Genomic DNA, 12,407 nt, shown 5'->3' with positions numbered 1-12,407 from the left:
GCAATTAACCATTTTACGAATTTTTGGTTGCAGTGAGAAATTTTCAAACTTGTTCTTAAATAAACTCAATTTGCGAGAACTGTTTAGCGCATTTACTGTTTTTAGAAGCTCTTCCCTTGAGATACAGTTTTTTAAAACTGGGTTTTCACATTCTTTTCGTATTATTTTTTTGCCTTTTTGAGTATTTCATACAGGTGGAGCTCTGATACATTATAAAGTAGCAGTTCTTTCCGCTTACTTGTTATGGAGTCAATCTTTTTTTTGAATGTTATGATTCTGGCTATTCTTTTCACTATTTGATTCAGGGGTTTGAGTACTTGATTGCTTGTGTTAGCGTAAACTAAGACTCCGTATTGAATTACTGGTTGCACATATATTCGATAGACTTGAACTAACTGGTTTGTTGATAGGACCTAATTCGGTAGAGAAGTTAGCAGAAACCTAACATTCTTTTCGTTAATTTTTTAGCATGTTCTTGAAAACTTAATTTATGGTCTACCTGAATCCCTAGATACTTAAACGTTTCTACATTTTGGATTGTTTTACTGTTGATATACACCTTTTCAGAATTCTTTTGAACTCCTTTCTAAAAATCGGCGCATTTTGTCTTCTCAACTTTTAAAATCAGTCGATTTCTATTCAACCAGGAGGCTGTTTTCTGAAGAATTACATTGATTTTAGTTTCATTTGTTTTGGGTTCACTTTTTGTTTAAACTACAGTGTCATCAGCAAAGAGGAAGAATTTTATGTCAGATGTTTCAAGGGTCAGATCATTTATTTATATAAAAAAAGGACTCATTATTGAGCCTTGTGGGACACCAATTTTTATGCTCCTCATAGATGACTTCTTCGAGCCTATTTCAATGTATTGAAATCTTCTGCTCAAATAGGACTTCAAAACGTTCAAAACATGTCCTCTTAGACAATAACTGGAGCACTTTGCGAGTAATATTTGGTGGTCCACGGTGTCAAAAGCTTTTTTGGGATCCAAGAAAGTACTGATCGTATTTTGTTTACTATTTAGCCAATTATTCAAACATTTTCGCTGAGTTCCACCAGTGCATCAATTGTGCTGCGGTCTTGTCCAAAACCAAATTGATTTTCATTTAATACTTTTTCTTTATTAAGGAAAACAATAATTCTGCTGAAGATAATTTTTTCAAAAATTTTACCTACCACCGGTAGCAGTGATATCGGACGATAATTTGATGGATCACTTTTGTCCCCTTCCTTGAATATTGGGATTACTTTTGCAATTTTCAGGCAATCAGGAAACAAACCAAAAATTAGAGAGGAGTTGAAGACTTCGCAGAGAAAAGGTGAAATTGATGGCGCAAGCAACCGTAAGCAATAGTTATTCAAATTGATAGCATATACATTGCATTTGTTTTTCATATCACTCAAAATTTTGTTAATCTCCGTTATTGTTGTTTTTTGGAGAAATAGACTGTTGACAATTTTCTTTGTGTAGGACTCATTGCGTTTAGCACTAATTTTTTCTGTAAGTTTTTTCCCTATGTCTGCAAAGAAATTATTAAACGACTCCAGTTTTGACTCTACTTCCTTGATCTCTAGGTTTTTGGATTCACCCATTATTTCTTTTACAGCATCAAAAAATTACGAGTGTTCTGACCAGCTTTTTTATTTATTTTTGTTTGATAGTAATGTCTCATCTTTTTCCTGACAAGTTCCTTAACTACTTTGGATTGATTTTCATATTTTGCTTTGGCTGATGAAGATCTTTCTTTTAAATACAATTGCCATAAGTGATGTTTTTTGTAGCAGCATTTTTTACTTCGTTGTCGATCCAGTTTCTCTTGTTTCTAACAGATGGGTTTTTTCCCGGAATTATTTTGTTCAGTTCTTTGTTTAAAATGTCTTGGAATTTAATCAATGATTCATTGCAATTGTGAGAATTTATTTTTTTCTTGAGCAGAAAGTTGCTGTTAGACACAATTTTTGCTCTCATTTGATACAGATTATCTGTGTTCTGTAAGTTTGACCATACTCGTATCTTATTACATTTTTTGTTGGCAAATTTGGAATTTTCAGAAAATTGTAATTTAATGGTATAGTGATCGCTTACAGCTGTTTTCAGTGCTTTTTGAGATGATTTGAAATTTGTAAAAAACACATCAAGTAACGTTTTCGAGTAATTGGGTTCTCTTGTTTCATCTTGTGATGACACAAAAGAGAGCCAAATAGCGCTAAGTGTTGATATCAGCTGGTCATTTTTTTTCCTTTGTGAAAAAAATAATATTCAGGTCTCCACAAAGTATATGTTTGGTATTTGGTTTGAGAAATATTTCATCTAAATAACTTCCTAAAGTTGAAAACGTAGCTTCATTGGTGCAGTTTGGCGGTATATAAACACAGGTTATAACTATTTCAGTCCCTCTATAAATTATCAGAACTGATATAGCCTGAATTGAGACTTTTTTCCAGTTTTGCAAGCAATTTTACATTAGCCGCGCAATTTACAATTTTTCCAACGCCGCCACCCCTCTTTTTTCTTTCCGAACTAAATAAGCTACGACAATTTGCTAGATTAAAAATTTGTTTGTTATCTGTTGGCTTTAGCCACGTTTCAGTTAAGCAAATCGCAATTGCCTGTTTCTCACTTTCTTGAAATATTTTGATTTCGTCAAAATTTTTCGACAGTGATCTTATATTTTGCAGAAGTATTGAGTTTTTTTCATTGTTTCTAATCGAGATTTGAGATGTCATTTTAAGAAATAAAAGAGCAGTGCGTTTTGGCAGCGAATTTTAGCCAATCAAAACCATCCCCCTCTTCATTGTTTTATTTCAGATCTTCAAATTTTTTAAACAAATAAATTGTTTTAAATACAAGCAGTTTGAAAAAGAGAGAAAAAAGTAATAATAAAAAGTTTCTCGTTTCTTTTCTTTTTTTTGCTTCCTCTGCGGAAATCACAGAGTTTTTCAGTATAGTGTAAACATCTCTCGCCATCATCAAAATTGCGTACATTGCTAATGACAACTTGCGGATATCACAAGCAAGACAGTCACGCTTATAGAAGAGAAAACACACTAAGCTAACCTTAACCTATCCTAATTGATCTCTTGCGCTGATTATTAAAATTAACCACACGTTAAGTTCTGTGTTATTAACAGTTCAGTTATTGCAATATATTAACAAAAATTATTGAGTTTCACCAAGACTTCTGATATTATGAAGTTTTTGTCATTGTCAGTATTGTCTTGTGTTTCGCTTTTTGTGAGCCGGCGAATAATGATCATCATGGTCATTGTTGTTTGACCTGGCGTTGTACGTATTTTTCTTCACAGCCAAAACATTATCCAAGTCTTCAACATCATTGATTGTTTTGTATGTTGTGGCTGCCTCGATCAACCAAAACAGAGACAGTGCAGTTATGTGTACTTACAATCATACTTCTTTTTACTGCTTCAGCTTTTATCTGTGCCTCGATTTCGGGTAGTGGCTCGTTCAGGTATATGTTCTTATTATTAATATGATTTTTGGCTTTCCTCAGCGCTCTTTTCTTCTTTAAAACTTCCAACTTATCATTGAAGTAAATAAACTTGCATATCACCGTTGACATTTGGTCTTCTGTCTCAGTGTTGGGTATTATATGACACGCTTTAATGCTATCAACCGGTAATTGCACTCCAAGAAAAGCGTCAAAAAATTTTAATGTGTCGTATGTCACATTTTTACTAGTGCGCGCGTTAAAAGGAGGATTCGCAATGAGTACCCAATCTTTCCGAATATACCTCTCCTGGGCCCGCAATCGTTCATTGATGTTTTTTGATTTGCCCGAAGAATTTTTAGTTCCTGATCTTGCTCATTATTTTTTTATTTAAGATCTTTAACCTCCTTACAAAGTGCTTCAATTTTTTGTTGTGCGTAATTGTTACTCACGACCTCAGATGTCACTGCTACTGATGGTTGTTCGTTGCTCTCCATGATGATAAGACGAGGAAAAAGAAAAAGAAGTAATGAATAGACTAGGAAAAAAGTTTAGATATGATATCAATAAATATTTCAGTGAGAAACAATGTTTTAAGAGATGTTTTTGAAAGGCTTTCGCTGCTTTAAACGCATAAGAGTTTTTAGAGCATTCTTTTTCTCAAGAACGTCACGCTTTTTTCTCGCACGATTTTTCTGACGATTTTTCTGACTCAACAAATTTTGTTAATCCTCAATTATAATTTGCTCTGTTGAATGACAGCATGTGAAATTTTTTAATTTATTTTAGAGCCTTAGCAGTTTTTGACAGCTGGCTGTTTCTGCTAATAATAAAACTTACAAGCGTTTATGGCTTTTTTATTTAAGCTTTCGAAGGCGCAAAGTTCAAGCGAACATTAAAATTTTCTTACTTCGTTATCTCATTTTGTATACCTCCTTTGTTTTGAACGAAATGAACTTTTACAGTGATCAAATTGACTGCCCAGCCTAGTTCAATCACAGTGAAAGAATCTTTTTACGCCTAAACCTTTTAAAAATCCGAAAAAGCTTTAAAAAATAAAAAATCTGTCAAAACATTTGTAGGTCACAGCTTTATGATCAAATGTTTCTAAATGCGTGGATCGGATTATAGTTTCTATAATTTTTCATTTTAAGTTATTACTTTCGCTTGCGCAGATTATATTCCTAAAGTGATAGAACTGAATAGTTGAGGTACAGTCTCGGAATACAGTAGTATCTTGCGCATTATCGCAACACAAAAATCATGATTACGCGAAGTTTCACTTTTTCTTCTTTTCCAATCTAATTTGGACCAACATATTTCTAATGACGCCAAAAAAATTTCGCAAATTTCGCAAAACAACTCCCTGGTCAATCGAAAATATAGGTTTGAAAATATAGAGAAAATTTGATAGGGAAAAAGCATGCACAATGGTAAGTACCGTGGGCGCCAATCAAAAATGACCCGTAGTTTCCAAAAAGCAAAAAGCTCGAAAATACATATGAGCACTCAAACTGAAGGTCGAAGGCTCGCTTTCTAGTGTTTCTCGTTATTTTTTGGCGCGACATTGAAAGGATTCGTGAACCTTGCACCTGCATGCCTTTCAATTAGCCTCGGTGTCTTTTATAAAAGCCATTGACATAGTCAAACGGTTGTCTGTTCCCTCGGAAAAAGGTGGACTAGAAAATCGGCCAACAATATACAAACATATATATATATATATATATATATATATATATATATATATATACATATGCATACAAACACACACACACACACACACACACACATATATATATATATATATATATATATATATATATATATAATATATATATATATATATATATATATATATATATTTGTGTGTATGTGCATGTTTTTATATAAAATTGAACATAAATCTAACAAATATAATACAAACAGAACAATCGCAAAAATAATGCGACTTAAAGTAAAGGAAACAAGGAGGCTCAATAATGTGCGTTTGCACATGATGTTCCGACCCGCGCTCATCTTTTGACATAACTGTCAATCAAATGAAGAGAAAATCAAAAATAGGTCTTTGACTTTAAAAAATCGTTAACAAACTCCTAAGTGAATTACATAATGCCATGCCTCATTACAGCGCTCACGAGATGTCACACCATTAATAAGACTACGGGAGACAAAAATAAACAACAAATTAGGCAATGAAAAATTTATTTTTTACGGAGCAACATCAACATATGAAATTAAAAGCAACTAGTAACAACGTCAAAACACAATAAAAAACCTTAACTACACAAATTTAATTTTTTGATACTACAAAACAGATGGGACCTTATATTAAAGACACTGAGTAACAAAATGACAAAAAAGGCAAAAATGATGCAAAATTCAGAAGTCAATCAAAACTTTTGAAACCAAATATTTAAGCGTTTTAAAAACCATTAGCTTTTAACAACAAACTCTTGATAAATTTGCAAAGAGTCACTACGAAACCAATAGAATCTGTCTTTGGTTAGACTAAGCCACAAAAATGGACTGAAGATGAAGAAAAACCGGCAAAAACAACAATTTGCGAAAACACAAACTATTGAAGCCATTAAAAATTTCCGCTGTTATCTGAATGCCATGTTTTACATTTCAAATGTTAATTAAACTTTTTCAGTTTAAAATATGTTCAAAGGCTAAGTATGTTCACTTGGACCTCAGTTGAAAAACATTTCGATCTGTTTTTCAACAAGCATATTGTTCAACAAACAAAACATCAGTGACGACGTAATATCAGTAGCCACTTTCATATTTGAACTACAGGCAAGTGGGTGGGGCCTCTCATTGATGAGATTTAGATAAAATCTGAAAAATATAACAACAAAAACTAAAAACTTTAAGGCTATTTGCTATAAGTGTACTGCATTGAGTAAACTCATTAGTAAACACTCGTTAGGGGCTTATTAGACCTCTCAGTTCTTTACGACTAGATAAAGGTTTAAAAAATACAGGCAAAAACAGCAAATTGAAAAAAATTGAAACGGCAAAGTGTTGAAGTCATTGAAAAAAGATTTATTCATTGGAATCTTTTTCATTTTCAGTTTTTTTAACAAAATGGAAATCTTTTTTGTAACAATATGACTTCAAAAAACCAACAAATATGAACATTTATATTAAAACCACAAAATTTTTGAGAAAACCCGTAGTATCAAAGCCATTAAATTCAATAGCTTTCAAGGGAAATGAATAAATTATAGGTTTCAATACATTATGCTTCGATGAGATAGCAATAATTTGCGTCATTCCTAATTCATCAATAGTTCATCACAATAAGTCGTATGACTATGAAAACGACAACAATTACAGTCAAAAACCAAAAAAATAGTAGAAAAAAGCGAGAAGACAATGTGGAAGCCACTAAAACTATTACTTTAGTCTATGCAAACTTTATCTAAGATCTCTTAAAATTCTTCTCTATGCCAATGTGAACTGGCAAACGTAGGATAATGTGATAATATTTTAAAAGGATCTAAATATTTGGGAAAAAAAGAATCAAATTATAAAACTTGTCAAAAAACCAAACGTTAGAAATAACTATACGTAAAAAATTAACCAAACGTTATAATAGCAAAATTTAAAAGACAAAAATAAACAACAAATTAGGCAAAAAGAAAAAAATTTTTTTAAGGCAAAAAATCAACACCAGGTATAAAATTTACGAAATACCAACAGTGAGGCAAAATTCCGAAGTCAATCAAAGTTTTTTAAACCAATCATTTATAAATGTTTTAAAAACCATTAGCTTTTAATTAAAAAAGGAATTCTTGATAAAATTTCTAAAACGTCATTACAAAACCAATAGAATAAGCCACAGAAACGGACTAAAGATGAAGAAAAACCGGCAAAAAAACAATTTGCGAAAAAACAAATTATTGAAGCCAATAAAATTTTTCGCTGTTATCTGAATGCTTTGTTTTACATTTCAAATGTTAAGTAAACTTTTTCAGTTTAAAAAAGGTTCGAAGGCTAAGTATGTTCACTTGGGTCTCATTTGAAAAACATTGGGATCTGTTTTTCAACACGCACATTGTTCAACAAACAAAACATCAGTTACGACGTAATATCAGTAGCCACGTTAATACTTGAACTACAGGCAAGTGGATGGGGCCTCTCATTGATGAGATTAAGATAAAATTTCACAAATATAACAAAAATTAAAAAGTTTAAAAAACGTTTTCAAACAAAATAGTATCGTAAAGTTTCAGGCTATTTGCTATAAATTTAATGCCTTGAAAAAACTCAATAAATAAATACTCCGTTAAAGACTTATTAGACCTCTTAAATCTTTACGACTACATAAAATGAAAAAAAAAATACAGGCAAAAACAGAAAACTCAAAAAAAATTACGAGAAAAATGTTGAAACCATTAAAAAATGTTTATTCATTGAAGACTTTTCATTTTCAAAAAATTTTTAACAACAAGGGATTTTTTTTCTGTAACAATATGACTTCTAAAAACCAACAAATATGATTAATTATATTAAAACCAAGAAACTTTTGAGAAAACCCGTAGTATCAAATGCATTAATTTCAATAGCTTTCGAGGGAAATCAAAAAATTATGGGTTTCAATAATTTATGCTTCGATGAGAAGGCAGTATTTTCAGTCATTTCTAAATCACCAATAGGTCACTACAGCAAATCGTATTAATATGAAAACGACAACAATTCCAGTCAAAAATATAAAAATCAGGAGAAAAATGCGAGATGACATTGTCGAAGCCATTAAAACCATACGTTTTTCTCTGCGAACTTTATCTAAAATATATTGAAAGTCTTCGCTATGCCAATGGGAACTGGCAATCATAGGATAATGTGATACGTTTTCAAAAAGATCTAAAAAATTGGGGAAAATTAACTAAATATATATAAAAAAGAAAACTCGCCGCATCCAAGTCATAAAGACAATAGCTATAAAATGAAACCGCTGTTCAGATTAATTTTTTTGTTTGAAGAAAAAAGGAAGGGGCTCTTGTCAACATTAAGACTGACTTACAATTTATAGAAACAAATTTAAGATCAGTTAATGTTCAAATAAATTTTTTTTTCAAAAATTATTTTTGATGTCTTAACAGCCATTAGCTGTCCTTTCCAATCAATACATAGGTTCAATTACTGCTCACTGGGAAACCTAAGGCACTTTTTGTCAACGAGTCTATGTAATAATATCACAAAATTTTATTAAAATCTTAAAAAGAAAATCAAAATTTCAATAAAAATTACGAAAACTCAGAGTCGGAGCCAAAAAATGAGCGATTACTTAAGAACAAATTATTTGTTCATTGGGCATCATTTGACATTAAATGAGACTGTTCATAAACAGAACCTGGATTTGAAAAGTGAGAAGTCTCTAAGTGACGTGAAAAAATGTTTAAAAAATACAAAATTGTTTTTAAAATATCACCTCTCAAATAGAAATTGAATTTTTTTGACAGTAAACTTCCCTACGAGACAAAACCTACCCTTTTTATGGCCTTTCATCTCTTAGAAACATAATATTGTTTCATTTGTAGCATGAAATGTAATTTTGAATTGTTATTTCTTTAGAAAAAATCTTAATTTGAACAAAAAACTGAACAAAATCATGCCAAATATCACCTGTCCACACAAATATTTAAACCTCGATAACTCCTCGAAAAACACGAAAATAAAAAAAATCTTTTTAAATCCGAACTTTACGCTGCACGAGCTTTTTAATGATACCACTCACATTTCTCTACGACGAATATATCGATTGGCCAAAATTGTCTGAACAAAAAAATCATTGGAGTATGTAGTTCCTCCACACAAAAGTGGGTGGCACATCGCAGCTAATTTAAAAAAATGGATTTAAGTTGACCACAGCGTCTTCTTAATGAAAAAAAACATTGAAAGTTTTAATTATTTAGCAACCGCATGCTAAGATTTTGAAATAAAGTAATTATTGCTTACTCTGATAAAGTTCCAAACCACCGTTTGACATTCTTCGGTTCATTTTTTTCCGACCTATGGTTACGTGCTGTCGAGAAGCGTTGATCAGGAAATACATTAACAATGGTCTTGATAAGTAATATCTTAAGGCCTGATGAAAATTGAGCCAACTAACTGCAAAGAAAAACAGGTGTTTTAGGACAAATTTAACTATGACATTGTTAGTGAGCCAAAAACCCGGCGAGAGTAGGCTATTTCATTTGAATTTTACCATTTCGTCTCTCATTCTGCCATTTTCCAATTTCGCTCATTTGAGAATTAAAAGTTTTATAGTTAAACAACAATATCTATGTAGTTCCTTCGGTCATCAAAATACGACCGTACAATGATCAATTCTAAGCCAACGAAACTAAGCTTTAATTTCAAAAGAAATGCATTTTGGTTTAAAAATCAATTTATAACAATGAAATAGTTGTTTCTCGCAGGAGAAATTTCACACTAAATTTTCCCGCATAATTTTTGCTTCAGAACAATACTGATTCAGGTTTCCGACAATTTTAAACACATATGAACATTTGAAACTGAAAATGTGCTCCTACTCGTCAAAATTAAAATGTCTGCATCACTTCTTATATTCTGTTCCGACCCCTCTTGAGGGGGGGGGGGGAGGAACTATATACTCAACTGGTTTTTTTTTTGTTCAGACAATTTTGACCGATCGATATATTCATCGTGGAGAGTTGTCATTGGTATCATTTAAAAGCCTGTCCAGCGTAGAAAATGGAATTAATTTTTTTATGTTCGTTTTCTAGAACGAGTTAACGTGGTTTAATTTTTGTGAACATTAGACCAATTTGCGTTATTTATATTCACATTTTCCGGGATTTTTTCATAAAATTTCGTCAATTTTGCTAAAATGTGTAAAAACTGTTAACAATAGTACTGTTGATCTAATTTTTAAAGACAAAAAGTATTGCTGACTGTTTTGATTTAAAGTTTTTGGCTGCAATTTTGGCTAAATATTTCAAAATTGAGCCTTTTTCATCAAAAAATGACCGGAATATGTTTCTTTAATTCACTATGATTAAATTTACCGGAAGTACACACCCGAAAACAACTCACACAACCTTTGTAAACTACAAGGGTAGTTAGTCCTACTTCCACTTCCATTGAGAGCATTCTGGAATTAAAGTTTTGCCGCCTTCATCTAACTTTACTCTATGAATATCAAAAAGGTAGCGTTCTCTTTGATCGTTTAACTAACAATTTAATTTGATCTATAACATTCGATATAATTGAGTGTTCTTAATGGATAAGCAACAATAGCAGGGGCTGGTTTTGGTCCAATATTGGATTGTTTAAATCAAAAAGTAATTCGGATTATATCAGTCGGTCTTTTTTTAAAAAAACATTTGACCTTTTTATGTTAATTAAGGAAAAAACAATTCAAATCAAAGCTCAGTGTTGATAGGTCCAATGGGCTTCATAAGTATTTCCAAATTAATGTATCTAATTTTTTTACTGAGACGATTTTGGCAATTTTGACTTCTAAAATTGTTTGATTTTTAAATGAACATTGGCTTATTGAACTTTGCCATACAATTTCTCTTAAAGTGGTCAAATGGTAGCTGAGTGTCAGCAAAAAAGAATAATTCTTCTTCCTCATGTTTCTACTGAATTAAAATTAAACTTTTTTGTGCATTAAGTTATGGTTTTCTGGCTTTGATACTACTATATTTCAAAAAAAAAATTTTATTTCTGGCTTGGGCTCATTTTTCGTTTTTTGTTCTCATTTTGTCGCACTATCGCATTATTGAATGTTCACTTATTACATTGTTGGCGTTCCAAATAAAAAATAATCGAACATATAAAACCTCTAAAGGCATGGATTATGGTTTTAACGGCTTAGGCGGTCCTTTCTCGAAGAATTTAATTGAATTTTTTACATTTGTCTGTAACTGTCGTTTTTACTTTGTCTTTTTACTGTTTCGAATTTTCCTGGATTTTGGCTGATTTCATTGGCTATTTATGGAAGACTGGATGAGGCTATGTTGTGATCTGATTAGATAGCTGATGGCTTTCTTGATTTTGAAAACAACTGTTTTCAAAAATAAAAAAAAACATTTTTTTAAAATTTTGTTCTTTCTTTGTCTATTTTTTACCCAGTTTCATTTATTGCAGGTCACATATGACATTTTTGTCGTCGGGGGAAGGTGCAAGTGTAATCAATCTAATGTCTATGAGGATTTTGTTATGAAATTACTGGCTTCGACACAGGTTATTCGCAAAAAAAGTACTCTAATTTTTAATTTTGTGATTTTTGTCTAAATTTGACGTTCTTTTTGTAGACGTAAGACATATTCCGATTAATTACAGGTCTCTGTTTTTTTGCAACCGCATAAAAATTGAAGACAGACCTAAAAAATTAATGAAGACAGGTTTTAATACCCTCTTTTAGAGGCGTATATGATCATAAACTCGTTGGATGTTTTCAATTGCTATCTGATGATATTCATTACGTTGAAATTATTTGTTTTTAAAAACTTGTTCCATTTTTTTTAATTTTGCTGTTTTTTGTTCTTTTCTGTCTATTTGTTACGGAGCCTTATTATAGAGTGCAAGTCCCATATCTTTTCTTGTGAAGTACAAGTTGTTTTTTTAGTTTCTGTTTTATCTGACGCTATTTTGATTTTGCTAATAATTTTTTTTTTAAAAAAAATGGACGTAAAATTTTGGAGAGAATTGAATTTTTGTTGTCATTTTTGTTTGAGTTTGTTTGTCTTGACTTGCTTTCTTGATAATGGCTGATCTCAGCAATCTAGTCTGCATCTTTTTTACTGCACTGAGTTATTTGCGTTGGAGGCAATCTGTTTGTTCATACACACTTTTTTGAAAATTACTTCAGTTTTTGGGGTTTTTCTATCTGTTCCTCATTTGGTAGACATTTATGCCAAAAATACGGTTGAGCGGGGTTGGAATTTTATGTGCGAACGCAGATTTTCGAGCCTCCTT

The sequence above is a fragment of the Convolutriloba macropyga genome, chromosome 3, assembly GCF_964194025.1.
Source record: "Convolutriloba macropyga chromosome 3, txConMacr16.3, whole genome shotgun sequence".
NCBI lineage: Eukaryota > Metazoa > Xenacoelomorpha > Acoela > Convolutidae > Convolutriloba > Convolutriloba macropyga.
Note: the sequence above shows the minus strand (reverse complement) of the source record.